The sequence below is a fragment of the Schistocerca nitens genome, chromosome 4 (assembly GCF_023898315.1).
Source record: "Schistocerca nitens isolate TAMUIC-IGC-003100 chromosome 4, iqSchNite1.1, whole genome shotgun sequence".
Lineage (NCBI taxonomy): Eukaryota > Metazoa > Arthropoda > Insecta > Orthoptera > Acrididae > Schistocerca > Schistocerca nitens.
In genome coordinates, this window is record NC_064617.1 from 692281119 (window position 1) to 692296917 (window position 15799).

Sequence of the window (15799 nt, forward strand, 5' to 3'; positions counted from 1 at the left end):
TCAGCACCTTCATGGCCAAAGTTGTAGAGTTTGTGGGGGACCTGATGAAGCTGGAACTTACTCGTCCTCCAGGGCCTGCAAGAACCATTGCCGAATTGCAACAACAGGAGCCAGATACTTGGGACAATGTATCGCAGGATGCCATTCAGCACCTTCATGGCCAAAGTTGTAGAGTTTGCGGGGGACCTGATGAAGCTGGAACTTACTCATCCTCCAGGGCCTGCAAGAACCATTGCCGAACTATAACAACAGGAGCCAGATACTTGGGACAATGTATCGCAGGATGCCATTCAGCACCTTCATGGCCAAAGTTGTAGAGTTTGTGGGGGACCTGATGAAGCTGGAACTTACTCATCCTCCAGGGCCTGCAAGAACCATTGCCGAATTGCAACAACAGGAGCCAGATACTTGGGACAATGTATCGCAGGATGCCATTCAGCACCTTCATAGTCAAAGTTGTAGAGTTTGCGGGGGACCTGATGAAGCTGGAACTGACTCGTCCTCCAGGGCCTGCAAGAACCATTGCTGAATTGCAACAACAGGAGCCAGATACTTGGGACAATGTATTGCAGGATGCCATTCAGCACCTTCATGGCCAAAGTTGTAGTGTTTGCGGGGGACCTGATGAAGCTGGAACTTACTCGTCCTCCAGGGCCTGCAAGAATCATTGCCGAATTGCAACAACAGGAGCCAGAGATTTGGGACAATGTATCGCAGGATGCCATTCAGCACCTTCATGGCCAAAGTTGTAGAGTTTGCAGGGGACCTGATGAAGCTGGAACTTACTCGTCCAGAGCCAGATACTTGGGACAATGTATTGCAGGATGCCATTCAGCACCTTCATGGCCAAAGTTGTAGAGTTTGCGGGGGACCTGATGAAGCTGGAACTTACTCGTCCTCCAGGTCCTGCAAGAATCATTGCCGAATTGCAACAACAGGAGCCAGATATTTGGGACAATGTATCGCAGGATGCCATTCAGCACCTTCATGGCCAAAGTTTTAGAGTTTGCGGGGGACCTGATGAAGCTGGAACTTACTCGTCCTCCAGGGCCTGCAAGAACCATTGCCGAATTGCAACAACGGGAGCCAGATACTTAGGACAATGTATCGCAGGATGCCATTCAGCACCTTCATGGCCAAAGTTGTAGAGTTTGCGGGGGACCTGATGAAGCTGGAACTTACTCGTCCTCCAGGGCCTGCAAGAACCATTGCCGAATTGCAACAACAGGAGCCAGATATTTGGGACAATGTATCGCAGGATGCCATTCAGCACCTTCATGGCCAAAGTTGTAGAGTTTGCGGGGGACCTGATGAAGCTGGAACTTACTCGTCCTCCAGGGCCTGCAAGAACCATTGCCGAATTGCAACAACAGGAGCCAGATACTTAGGACAATGTACCGCAGGATGCCATTCAGCACCTTCATGGCCAAAGTTGTAGAGTTTGCGGGGGACCTGATGAAGCTGGAACTTACTCGTTCTCCAGGGCCTGCAAGAACCATTGCCGAATTGCAACAACAGGAGCCAGATACTTGGGACAATGTATCGTAGGATGCCATTCAGCACCTTCATGGCCAAAGTTGTAGAGTTTGCAGGGGACCTGATGAAGCTGGAACTTACTCGTCCTCCAGGGCCTGCAAGAACCATTGCCGAATTGCACAACAGGAGCCAGATACTTGGGACAATGTATCGCAGGATGCCATTCAGCACTTTCATGGCCAAAGTTGTAGAGTTTGCGGGGGACCTGATGAAGCTGGAACTTACTCGTCCTCCAGGGCCTGCAAGAACCATTGCCGAATTGCAACAACAGGAGCCAGATATTTGGGACAATGTATCGCAGGATGCCATTCAGCACGTTCATGGCCAAAGTTGTAGAGTTTGAGGGGGACCTGATGAAGCTGGAACTTACTCGTCCTCCAGGGCCTGCAAGAACCATTGCCGAATTGCAACAACAGGAGCCAGATACTTAGGACAATGTATCGCAGAATGCCATTCAGCACCTTCATGGCCAAAGTTGTAGAGTTTGCGGGGGACCTGATGAAGCTGGAACTTACTCGTCCTCCAGGGCCTGCAAGAACCATTGCCGAATTGCAACAACAGGAGCCAGATATTTGGGACAATGTATCGCAGGATGCCATTCAGCACCTTCATGGCCAAAGTTGTAGAGTTTGCGGGGGACCTGATGAAGCTGGAACTTACTCGTCCTCCAGGGCCTGCAACAACCATTGCCGAATTGCAACAACAGGAGCCAGATACTTAGGACAATGTATCGCAGGATGCCATTCAGCACCTTCATGGCCAAAGTTGTAGAGTTTGCGGGGGACCTGATGAAGCTGGAACTTACTCGTCCTCCAGGGCCTGCAAGAATCATTGCCGAATTGCAACAACAGGAGCCAGATATTTGGGACAATGTATCGCAGGATGCCATTCAGCACCTTCATGGCCAAAGTTGTAGAGTTTGCGGGGGACCTGATGAAGCTGGAACTTACTCGTCCTCCAGGGCCTGCAAGAACCATTGCCGAATTGCAACAACAGGAGCCAGATACTTAGGACAATGTACCGCAGGATGCCATTCAGCACCTTCATGGCCGAAGTTGTAGAGTTTGCGGGGGACCTGATGAAGCTGGAACTTACTCGTCCTCCAGGGCCTGCAAGAACCATTGCCGAATTGCAACAACAGGAGCCAGATACTTGGGACAATGTATCGCAGGATGCCATTCAGCACCTTCATGGCCAAAGTTGTAGAGTTTGCAGGGGACCTGATGAAGCTGGAACTGACTCGTCCTCCAGTGCCTGCAAGAACCATTGCCGAATTGCAACAACAGGAGGCAGATACTTGGGACAATGTATTGCGGGATGCCATTCAGCACCTTCATGGCCAAAGTTGTAGAGTTTGCGGGGGACCTGATGAAGCTGGAACTTACTCGTCCTCCAGGGCCTGCAAGAATCATTGCCGAATTGCAACAACAGGAGCCAGATATTTGGGACAATGTATCGCAGGATGCCATTCAGCAGCTTCATGGCCAAAGTTGTAGAGTTTGCGGGGGACCTGATGAAGCTGGAACTTACTCGTCCTCCAGGGCCTGCAAGAACCATTGCCGAATTGCAACAACAGGAGCCAGATACTTAGGACAATGTATCGCAGGATGCCATTCAGCACCTTCATGGCCAAAGTTGTAGAGTTTGCGGGGGACCTGATGAAGCTGGAACTTACTCGTCCTCCAGGGCCTGCAAGAACCATTGCCGAATTGCAACAACAGGAGCCAGATACTTAGGACAATGTATCGCAGGATGCCATTCAGCACCTTCATGGCCAAAGTTGTAGAGTTTGCGGGGGACCTGATGAAGCTGGAACTTACTCGTCCTCCAGGGCCTGCTAGAACCATTGCCGAATTGCAACAACGGGAGCCAGATACTTAGGACAATGTATCCCAGGATGCCATTCAGCACCTTCATGGCCAAAGTTGTAGAGTTTGCGGGGGACCTGATGAAGCTGGAACTTACTCGTCCTCCAGGGCCTGCAAGAACCATTGCCGAATTGCAACAACAGGAGCCAGATACTTGGGACAATGTATCGCAGGATGCCATTCAGCACCTTCATGGTCAAAGTTGTAGTGTTTGCGGGGGACCTGATGAAGCTGGAACTGACTCGTCCTCCAGGGCCTGCAAGAACCATTGCCGAATTGCAACAACAGGAGCCAGATACTTGGGACAATGTATTGCGGGATGCCATTCAGCACCTTCATGGCCAAAGTTGTAGAGTTTGCGGGGGACCTGATGAAGCTGGAACTTACTCGTCCTCCAGGACCTGCAAGAATCATTGCCGAATTGCAACAACAGGAGCCAGATATTTGGGACAATGTATCGCAGGATGCCATTCAGCACCTTCATGGCCAAAGTTGTAGAGTTTGCGGGGGACCTGATGAAGCTGGAACTTACTCGTCCTCCAGGGCCTGCAAGAACCATTGCCGAATTGCAACAACTGGAGCCAGATACTTAGGACAATGTATCGCAGGATGCCATTCAGCACCTTCATGGCCAAAGTTGTAGAGTTTGTGGGGGACCTGATGAAGCTGGAACTTACTCATTCTCCAGGGCCTGCAAGAACCATTGCCGAATTGCAACAACAGGAGCCAGATACTTGGGACAATGTATCGTAGGATGCCATTCAGCACCTTCATGGCCAAAGTTGTAGAGTTTGCAGGGGACCTGATGAAGCTGGAACTTACTCGTCCTCCAGGGCCTGCAAGAACCATTGCCGAATTGCACAACAGGAGCCAGATACTTGGGACAATGTATCGCAGGATGCCATTCAGCACCTTCATGGCCAAAGTTGTAGAGTTTGCGGGGGACCTGATGAAGCTGGAACTTACTCGTCCTCCAGGGCCTGCAAGAACCATTGCCGAATTGCAACAACAGGAGCCAGATATTTGGGACAATGTATCGCAGGATGCCATTCAGCACCTTCATGGCCAAAGTTGTAGAGTTTGAGGGGGACCTGATGAAGCTGGAACTTACTCGTCCTCCAGGGCCTGCAAGAACCATTGCCGAATTGCAACAACAGGAGCCAGATACTTAGGACAATGTATCGCAGAATGCCATTCAGCACCTTCATGGCCAAAGTTGTAGAGTTTGCGGGGGACCTGATGAAGCTGGAATTTACTCGTCCTCCAGGGCCTGCAAGAACCATTGCCGAATTGCAACAACAGGAGCCAGATATTTGGGACAATGTATCGCAGGATGCCATTCAGCACCTTCATGGCCAAAGTTGTAGAGTTTGCGGGGGACCTGATGAAGCTGGAACTTACTCGTCCTCCAGGGCCTGCAACAACCATTGCCGAATTGCAACAACAGGAGCCAGATACTTAGGACAATGTATCGCAGGATGCCATTCAGCACCTTCATGGCCAAAGTTGTAGAGTTTGCGGGGGACCTGATGAAGCTGGAACTTACTCGTCCTCCAGGGCCTGCAAGAACCATTGCCGAATTGCAACAACAGGAGCCAGATATTTGGGACAATGTATCGCAGGATGCCATTCAGCAGCTTCATGGCCAAAGTTGTAGAGTTTGCGGGGGACCTGATGAAGCTGGAACTTACTCGTCCTCCAGGGCCTGCAAGAACCATTGCCGAATTGCAACAACAGGAGCCAGATACTTAGGACAATGTATCGCAGGATGCCATTCAGCACCTTCATGGCCAAAGTTGTAGAGTTTGCGGGGGACCTGATGAAGCTGGAACTTACTCGTTCTCCAGGGCCTGCAAGAACCATTGCCGAATTGCAACAACAGGAGCCAGATACTTGGGACAATGTATCGTAGGATGCCATTCAGCACCTTCATGGCCAAAGTTGTAGAGTTTGCAGGGGACCTGATGAAGCTGGAACTTACTCGTCCTCCAGGGCCTGCAAGAACCATTGCCGAATTGCACAACAGGAGCCAGATACTTGGGACAATGTATCGCAGGATGCCATTCAGCACCTTCATGGCCAAAGTTGTAGAGTTTGCGGGGGACCTGATGAAGCTGGAACTTACTCGTCCTCCAGGGCCTGCAAGAACCATTGCCGAATTGCAACAACAGGAGCCAGATATTTGGGACAATGTATCGCAGGATGCCATTCAGCACCTTCATGGCCAAAGTTGTAGAGTTTGCGGGGGACCTGATGAAGCTGGAACTTACTCGTCCTCCAGGGCCTGCAAGAACCATTGCCGAATTGCAACAACAGGAGCCAGATACTTAGGACAATGTATCGCAGGATGCCATTCAGCACCTTCATGGCCAAAGTTGTAGAGTTTGCGGGGGACCTGATGAAGCTGGAACTTACTCGTCCTCCTGGGCCTGCAAGAACCATTGCCGAATTGCAACAACAGGAGCCAGATATTTGGGACAATGTATCGCAGAATGCCATTCAGCACCTTCATGGCCAAAGTTGTAGAGTTTGCGGGGGACCTGATGAAGCTGGAACTTACTCGTCCTCCAGGGCCTGCAAGAACCATTGCCGAATTGCAACAACAGGAGCCAGATATTTGGGACAATGTATCGCAGGATGCCATTCAGCACCTTCATGGCCAAAGTTGTAGAGTTTGCGGGGGACCTGATGAAGCTGGAACTTACTCGTCCTCCAGGGCCTGCAACAACCATTGCCGAATTGCAACAACAGGAGCCAGATACTTAGGACAATGTATCGCAGGATGCCATTCAGCACCTTCATGGCCAAAGTTGTAGAGTTTGCGGGGGACCTGATGAAGCTGGAACTTACTCGTCCTCCAGGGCCTGCAAGAACCATTGCCGAATTGCAACAACAGGAGCCAGATATTTGGGACAATGTATCGCAGGATGCCATTCAGCAGCTTCATGGCCAAAGTTGTAGAGTTTGCGGGGGACCTGATGAAGCTGGAACTTACTCGTCCTCCAGGGCCTGCAAGAACCATTGCCGAATTGCAACAACAGGAGCCAGATACTTAGGACAATGTATCGCAGGATGCCATTCAGCACCTTCATGGCCAAAGTTGTAGAGTTTGCGGGGGACCTGATGAAGCTGGAACTTACTCGTTCTCCAGGGCCTGCAAGAACCATTGCCGAATTGCAACAACAGGAGCCAGATACTTGGGACAATGTATCGTAGGATGCCATTCAGCACCTTCATGGCCAAAGTTGTAGAGTTTGCAGGGGACCTGATGAAGCTGGAACTTACTCGTCCTCCAGGGCCTGCAAGAACCATTGCCGAATTGCACAACAGGAGCCAGATACTTGGGACAATGTATCGCAGGATGCCATTCAGCACCTTCATGGCCAAAGTTGTAGAGTTTGCGGGGGACCTGATGAAGCTGGAACTTACTCGTCCTGCAGGGCCTGCAAGAACCATTGCCGAATTGCAACAACAGGAGCCAGATATTTGGGACAATGTATCGCAGGATGCCATTCAGCACCTTCATGGCCAAAGTTGTAGAGTTTGCGGGGGACCTGATGAAGCTGGAACTTACTCGTCCTCCAGGGCCTGCAAGAACCATTGCCGAATTGCACAACAGGAGCCAGATACTTGGGACAATGTATCGCAGGATGCCATTCAGCACCTTCATGGCCAAAGTTGTAGAGTTTGCGGGGGACCTGATGAAGCTGGAACTTACTCGTCCTCCAGGGCCTGCAAGAACCATTGCCGAATTGCAACAACAGGAGCCAGATATTTGGGACAATGTATCGCAGGATGCCATTCAGCACCTTCATGGCCAAAGTTGTAGAGTTTGCGGGGGACCTGATGAAGCTGGAACTTACTCGTCCTCCAGGGCCTGCAAGAACCATTGCCGAATTGCAACAACAGGAGCCAGATACTTAGGACAATGTATCGCAGGATGCCATTCAGCACCTTCATGGCCAAAGTTGTAGAGTTTGCGGGGGACCTGATGAAGCTGGAACTTACTCGTCCTCCTGGGCCTGCAAGAACCATTGCCGAATTGCAACAACAGGAGCCAGATATTTGGGACAATGTATCGCAGGATGCCATTTAGCACCTTCATGGCCAAAGTTGTAGAGTTTGCGGGGGACCTGATGAAGCTGGAACTTACTCGTCCTCCAGGGCCTGCAAGAACCATTGCCGAATTGCAACAACAGGAGCCAGATACTTAGGACAATGTATCGCAGGATGCCATTCAGCACCTTCATGGCCAAAGTTGTAGAGTTTGCGGGGGACCTGATGAAGCTGGAACTTACTCGTCCTCCAGGGCCTGCAAGAACCATTGCCGAATTGCAACAACAGGAGCCAGATACTTGGGACAATGTATCGCAGGATGCCATTCAGCACCTTCATGGCCAAAGTTGTAGAGTCGCCACCAATCGTGTGTAACTTTTTCGTTATTTTACATCTTTGCCTCGACCGACAGGAACATCTTTAGAACTGTTGAAATACAATGTGTTACGCCAACATACGATAAGATAAATTAACGGATTCTACTTATAACGTGATAAATTACATAACGTTGCCGAGGTTGTGTATAGAAAGTTGTTGAAATGGCTCTAAGCACTATGGGACTTAATATCTGAGTTCATCAGTCCCCTCGACTTCGAACTACTTAAACCTAACTAGCCTAAGGACATCACACACATCCATGCCCGCGGCAGAATTCGAACATGCAACCGTAGCAGCATCGTGGTTTCGGACTGAAGCGCCTAGAACCGCTCGGTTGTGTATAGCGCCGACATCATACATAAAATGAAGTAAATTGGTTGTATACAGTTAACGTAATTTCTCTGGTCAGGCGCATCCTAAGATTAAACAATAAGAGATACCATTTCTTGTTGAGCTCGTAAAAGACCTATAGACACGCGCTTTCGTTGGAACTACCTCATGAAGCCTTATGTAAAGCCATGTAATACAAAAAAAACTAATGTTACTAATCTACGGCAAATACCCCCCGCTTTTTCGGGCGTTCATACATACAAGTCTAAAAACATACCCAGATACTAAAATTTTAAAGAGACGTAGTAAAATTACAAATTAACGCCCGAAAAAGCGGCAGATATTTGCCATAGTTTAGTGATATTAGTGTCTTATTGTAGTACATAACTTTATGTTAGGTTTCATGAGGTGGTTCCAACGAAAGAGCGTATCGATAGGGCTTTGAGTCGTTCAACAAGAAATGGTGTCTCTTGCTGTTTAATCTTAGGATGCACCTGGGCAGGGAGTTTACATTAACTGTACACAACCAGCTTACTCCATTTTATTTATGACGGCGGCGCTATACATAGCCCAATACTTGTAACGAGTGGCCCTCGCCCACGTAATGTAATTTACATGTTGTAAGTTGACTCTTTTAACTTATCTTATGCAAGATGGTGTAACACATTGTATTTCCATAGTCCTGACGATGCTCGCATTGGTCGAGTGAAACATGTAAAATAAAGGAGAAGTTACATGCGACTTGTAGGCGGCTCTTCAGTATTACTTCCTAACGGCCGCTGTTCTCGTTCAGGCAAATGCCTGCGCTCGCTACCTTTATGCTCGTTTGCATGGCAGAATACACTCCTGCGTTGATGCCAGAGATACACTGTGTATTCATGCGAATGTTTGCACCCTCTTTACTGTGACATGTGAGTTTCATTTGGTCTGAATTTGTTATCATGTACTCCTAAAACGATGAAATACCTATCACCGCGCTTGTCATTAAAATTAACGTGTCCTTGAGCGTGTTGCGCCGGCCGTGGTGGCCGAGCGGTTCTAGGCGCTTCAGTCTGGAATCGCGAGACCGCTACGGTCGCAGGTTCAAATCCTGCCTCGGACATGGGTGTTTGTGATGTCCTTAGGTTAGTTAGGTTTAAGTAGTTCTAAGTTCTAGGGGACTGATGACCTCAGCTGTTAAGTCCCATACTGCTCAGAGCCATTTGAACCATTTGAGCGTGTTGCAATTTTCCCGGCAGTGTATTATTTTTACACATGTTCTGTAACTTCTATACTCTGGGAACCAAAACATTTTATACACCTGATTAGAAGCATGTTGGTCCACCTACGGAACGGCATGCACCAGTTATTCCGTGTGACATGGATTGCTCGGAAGGTGTCGGGAGGTATATGGCACCTGATATCTAGACACAGATCACACAGTTCCGTACAGTATGGGCCGGCGTGTTATCACCGCGCAGCTGGCGCCATGTAGCTTCCCAGATGTGTTCAGTCGAGTTCAGGTAAGGCGAATTTAGTGGCAAAGAGGTTAATGTGCATTCACTGCCTCAAACCATTGTAGCACGATCTTGGACTTGTGACATGCACAGTTAACTTGCTGGAACATTCCATCGCCATCGGACAAGACATCACGCATGAAGGGGTGCAGGTCGTCCGCAATAATGATCACATAGTCCACAGATTTTATTACTGCCGCAGGTCCCATGGAAGCTCAGGTGAATGTCCCTCGTGTACACTGAGGTGATAGAAGTCGTGGGATATCGATGCGGACTTAATACATACGGGGTACAAAAGGGCAGTGCATTGACGGAGCTGTCGTGTGTACTCAGATTACTCATGTGAAAATGTTTCGGACGTGATTGTGGCCGCATGACAGGAATTAACAGACGATGAACCCGGAATGGTAGTTGGAGCTAGACACATTGGACACACCATTCCAGAAATCGTTAGGAAATTCAATATTCTGAGGTCCACAGCGTCAAGAATATGCCGAGAATTTCAAATTTCAGACGTTACCTCTCACCACGATCAACGCAGTGGTCGACGGTCTTCACTTAAGGACCGAGAGGAGCGGCTTTTGCGTAGACCTGTCAGTGCTACCAGACAAGCAACACTGAGTGAAATAAGCGCAGCAATCAATGTGAGACGTACGACAAACGTATTCGTTAGGACAGCGCGGCGAAATTTGGCGTTAATGGGCAGCAGACGACCGACGTGAGTGCCTTTGTTAGCAGTACGACATCGCCTGCAGCGCCTCTCGTGCGCTCTTGACCGTAGAAAACCGTGGTCTGGTCAAATGAGTCCCGATTTCAGCTGGTAACAGCTGATCGTAGGGTTCGAGTATGGCGCAGACCCTACGAAGCCATGAATCCAAGTTGACAAGCCACTATCCAAGTTGTGGCTCCATAAAGGGGTGTGGGCTGTGTTTATTACATGGAATGGATTGAGTCTTCTGGTCCAACTGACCCGATCATTGACTGGAAACGGTTATGTTCGGCTACTTGGAGACAATTTGCAGCCCAATAAGCATGGAGTTTTTACAGATGACATATTACCGGGGCACAGTTGTTCGCTACTTGGTGGAAGAACATTCTGGACAATTTGAGCGAATGAATTGGCCACCCAGATTGCCCGAGATGAATCCCATCGAACATTTATAGTACGTAAGCGAGAGGTCATTTCGTGCAGAAAATCCTGCACTGACCACACTTTCGCAGTTATGGACAGCTATAGAGGCAGCATGGCTCATATTTTTGCAGGAGACTTCCGACGACTTAGTGAGTCCATGCTACGTCCAGCTGCTGCACAACGCCGGGCAAAAGGAGATTCCGACACGATGGTAGGAGGTCCCTGCGACCTTGGCGCGGTGCATGTTTCGTGCAGCTGTTCCCGTGGAAGACAGCGTACCCAGAAACGACCATCAGCATGGTGTATCAAGATACGTGAGTCATCCTTCCAGGTCGACAAGTTTCCATTGATCCACGGTGCTCATTAATGAGAACGTGCCCTCTGCGATCGCAATAGACGATGTCATTGGGTCAATATGGGAACACGTACAGCTCCTCTGCCGTAGAACCTTGTGTTCAAAAAATTTGCGCTGAATGGTGTGCTCCGAAACAGCTGTGCCAGCAACAGCACTGATTTCATACACGTGAAATGTATTCGCAGTTGCGATTATGAACAACTATCAGCTGTTTAACCCTTTCGGGACGGAGCGCATGCCCGCATCTCGTAGTCGTGCGGTAGCGTTCTCGCTTCCCACGCCCGGGTTCCCGGGTTCGATTCCCGGCGGGGTCAGGGATTTTCTCTGCCTCGTGATGGCTGGGTGTTGTGTGCTGTCCTTAGGTTAGTTAGGTTTAAGTAGTTCTAAGTTCTAGGGGACTGATGACCATAGATGTTAAGTCCCATAGTGCTCAGAGCCATTTGAACCATTTGAACCACGGAGCGCGTTTCCCCAAAGCGGAGCAATTTGGCGGTGCTGTGAGGGTTCCATATCCCTTAGGTTTCTTTTATCGCTTATAAAATCTACAGCTTTTGACTTATCGGTGTAATTTTTTTAAAATGAAGCTTAAAACACGCTATTTTCATTATTCTATATCGCGCACTTTTTGACTTGGCGATGGTGTCAAAGCAAAAAAAATTAAAAATTTGATTTTTTTTACTTTTTTAGTTGAGAGGTGATGCATTGAATTAGGCATATTAAAATTAGTTGTATCTTATTCTTTAAAGTTTTAGATTTAAAACGACATTCCCTCCCTAGGCCCGACAAGACGCCTCCGGAAACGCGGCAAGGTAGGAGTAGGCAAAATGCAACAGGGAATAACAATATTAATGTGCTAATAGTAAACTGCAGGTGCGTCCATAGAAAGGTCCCAGAATTGCTCTCTTTAATAAACGGTCACAATGCGCACATAGTACTGGGGACAGAAAGTTGGCTGAAACCAGATGTAAACAGTAATGAAATTCTAAACTCAATTGGAATGTATACCGCAGAGACAGGCTGGACAGTGAAGGGGGAGGCGTGTTTATAGCGATAAGAAGTTCAATAGTATCGAAGGAAATTGACGGAGATCCGAAATGTGAAATAATTTGGGTGTGTCTATAGGCCCCCTGGCTCAGCAGCTGTTGTAGTTGAGCACCTGAAGGATAATTTAGAAAGTATTTCGAGTAGATTTCCCCACCATGTTATAGTTCTGGGTGGAGATTTTAATTTGCCGGATATAGACTGGGAGACTCAAACGTTCATAACGGGTGGCAGGGACAAAGAATCCAGTGAAATTTTTTTAAGTGCTTTATCTGAAAACTACCTTGAGCAGTTAAACGGAGAACCGACTCGTGGCGATAACATATTAGACCTTCTGGTGACAAACAAACCCGAACTATTTGAAACAGTTAACGCAGAAGAAGGAATCAGCGATCATAAAGCGGTTAATGCATCGATGATTTCAGCCGTAAATAGAAATATTAAAAAAGGTAGGAAGATTTTTCTGTTTAGCAAAAGTGATAAAAAGCAGATTTCAGAGTACCTGACGGCTCAACACAAAAGATTTTTCCCAAGTACAGATAGTGTTGAGGATCAGTGGACAAAGTTCAAAACCATCGTACAATATGCGTTAGATGAGTATGTGCCAAGCAAGATCGTAAGAGATGGAAAAGAGCCACCGTGGTACAACAACCGAGTTAGAAAACTGCTGCGGAAGCAAAGGGAACTTCACAGCAAACATAAACATAGCCAAAGCCTTGCAGACAAACAAAAATTACGCGAAGCGAAATGTAGTGTGAGGAGGGCTATGTGAGAGGCGTTCAATGAATTCGAAAGTAAAGTTCTATGTACTGACTTGGCAGAAAATCCTAAGAAATTTTGGTGTTATGTCAATGCGGTAGGTGGATCAAAACAAAATGTCCAGACACTCTGTGACCAAAATGGTACTGAAACAGAGGATGACAGACTAAAGGCCGAAATACTAAATGTCTTTTTCCAAAGCTGTTTCACAGAGGAAGACTGCAGTGTAGTTCCTTCTCTAGATTGTCGCACAGATGACAAAATGGTAGATATCGAAATAGACGACAGAGGGATAGAGAAACAATAAAAATCGCTCAAAAGGGGAAAGGCCGCTGGACCTGATGGGCTACCAGGTCGATTTTACACAGAGTACGCGAAGGAACTTGCCCCCCTTCTTGCAGCGGTGTACCGTAGGTCTCTAGAAGAGCGTAGCGTTCCAAAGGATTGGAAAAGGGCACACATCCCCGTTTTCAAGAAGGGACGTCGAACAGATGTGCAGAACTATAGACCTATATCTATAACGTCGATCAGTTGTAGAATTTTGGAACACGTATAATGTTCGAGTATAATGACTTTTCTGGAGAATAGAAATCTACTCTGTAGGAATCAGCATGGGTTTCGAAAAAGACGATCGTGTGAAACCCAGTTCGCGCTATTCGTCCACGAGACTCAGATGGCCATAGACACGGGTTCCCAGGTAGATGCCGTGTTTCTTGACTTCCGCAAGACGTTCGATACAGTTCCCCACAGTCGTTTAATGAACAAAGTAAGAGAATATGGACTATCAAACCAATTGTGTGACTGGACTGAAGAGTTCCTAGATAACAGAACGCAGCATGTCATTCTCAATGGGGAAAAGTCTTCCGAAGTAAGAGTGATTTCAGGTGTGCTGCAGGGGAGTGTCATAGGACAGTTGCTATTCACAATATACATAAATGACCTTGTGGATGACATCGGAAGTTCACTGAGACTTTTTGCGGATGATGCCGTGGTATATCGAGAGGTTGTAACAATGGAAAATTGTACTGAAATGCACAAGGATCTGCAGCGAATTGATGCATGGTGCAGGGAATGACAATTGAATCTCAATGTAGACAAGTGTAATGTGCTGCGAATACATAGAAAGAAAGATCCCTTATCATTTAGCTACAATATAGCAGGTCAGCAACTGGAAGCAGTTAATTCCATAAATTATTTGGGAGTACGCATTAGGAGTGATTTAAAATGGAATGATCATATAAAGTTGATCGTCGGTAAAGCAGATGCCAGACTGAGATTCATTGGAAGAATCCTAAGGAAATGCAATCCGAAAAAAAGGAAGTAGTTTACAGTAGGCTTGTTCGCCCACTGCTTGAATATTGCTCAGCAGTGTGGGATCCGTACCAGATAGGATTGATAGAAGAGATAGAGAAGATCCAACGGAGAGCAGCGCGCTTCGTTACAGGATCATTTAGTAATCGCGAAAGCGTTACGGAGATGATTGATAAACTCCAGTGGAAGACTCTGCAGGAGAGACGCTCTGTAGCTCGGTACGGGCTTTTGTTGAAGTTTCGAGAACATACCTTCACCGAGGAGTCAAGCAATATATTGCTCCCTCCTACGTATATCTCGCGAAGAGACCATGAGGATGAAATCAGTGAGATTAGAGCCCACACAGAGGCATACCGACAATCCTTCTTTCCACGAACGATACGAGACTGGAATAGAAGGGAGAATCGATAGAGGTACTCAAGGTACCCTCCGCCACACACCGTCAGGTGGCTTGCGGAGTATGGATGTAGATGTAGATGTAGACATATAAAATACAATTTTATCTCTTATGGGACGTCCGTAGGAAGAAAAATAAAAAGTTCATTTTGAGGGATGAAAAATTTAATTTATGTCAATAAACTACAGAATTTCATGAAATTCGCTTAAAACAAACTTTTCAACTTTGGCATGTCGATTTTTCGATAGGCAACCATATTTTACAAGTCCTTTCGATGCTTTGCTACTTTGTGATACCTGTTGAAGCACTCAAGCACACGAAGAGAAGGGTTGGACGGACAAGTTTCGCAAAAAAGGGGGGACCGTTTTCGCCCTCCTGGCTTGGAGTGATTACTGCAAACGACACAGTCACCCTCTATTCTTGCGATAGCATGCTACAGGCCGTCCATGCTGTGTGGGTCACGATGATCAGAGCGTGGCCTCTTCCTCGATGGGCCACAAGCTCCTTGACGAGGCTCTTCCAAAACTGCAAAAGACTCTTTTCTTTCCTATGATCACATATACACTACTGGCCATTAAATATGCCACACCACGAAGATGACGTGCTACAGACGCGAAATATAACCGACACGAAGAAGATGCTGTGATATCCAAATGATAAGGTTTTCAGAGCATTCACACAAGGTTGGCGCCGGTGGCGACACCTACAACGTGCTGACATGAGGAAAGTTTCCAACCGATTTCTCATACACAAACAGCAGTTGACCGGCATTCTAGGCCAGACGGAGTGGCCGTGCGGTTCTACGCGCTACAGTCTGGAGCTGAGCGACCGCTCCGGTCACAGGTTCGAACCCTGCCTCGGGCATGGATGTGTGTGATGTCCTTAGTTCTAAGTTCTAGGTGACTGATGACCTCAGAAGTTAAGTCGCATAGGGCTCAGAGCCATTTGAACCATTTTTGACCGGCGTTGCCTGGTGAAACGTTGTGATGCGTACCATCACGTTTCCGACTTTGATCAAGGTCGGATTGTAACATCGCGATTGCGGTTTATCGTAACGCGACATCGCTGCTCGCGTTGGTCGAGATCCAATGACTGTTAGCAGAATATGGAATCGGTGGGTTCAGGAGGGTAATACGAAAC

General features: G+C 47.7%; 1 protein-coding gene across 3 annotated transcripts in view; it reads left to right on the top strand.

The window, feature by feature from the left end:
- LOC126251924 (ankyrin repeat and BTB/POZ domain-containing protein 2) overlaps nucleotides 1-15799 on the top strand; it is a 671398-nt gene that overhangs the window by 353585 nt on the left and 302014 nt on the right. The window lies entirely within an intron of this gene.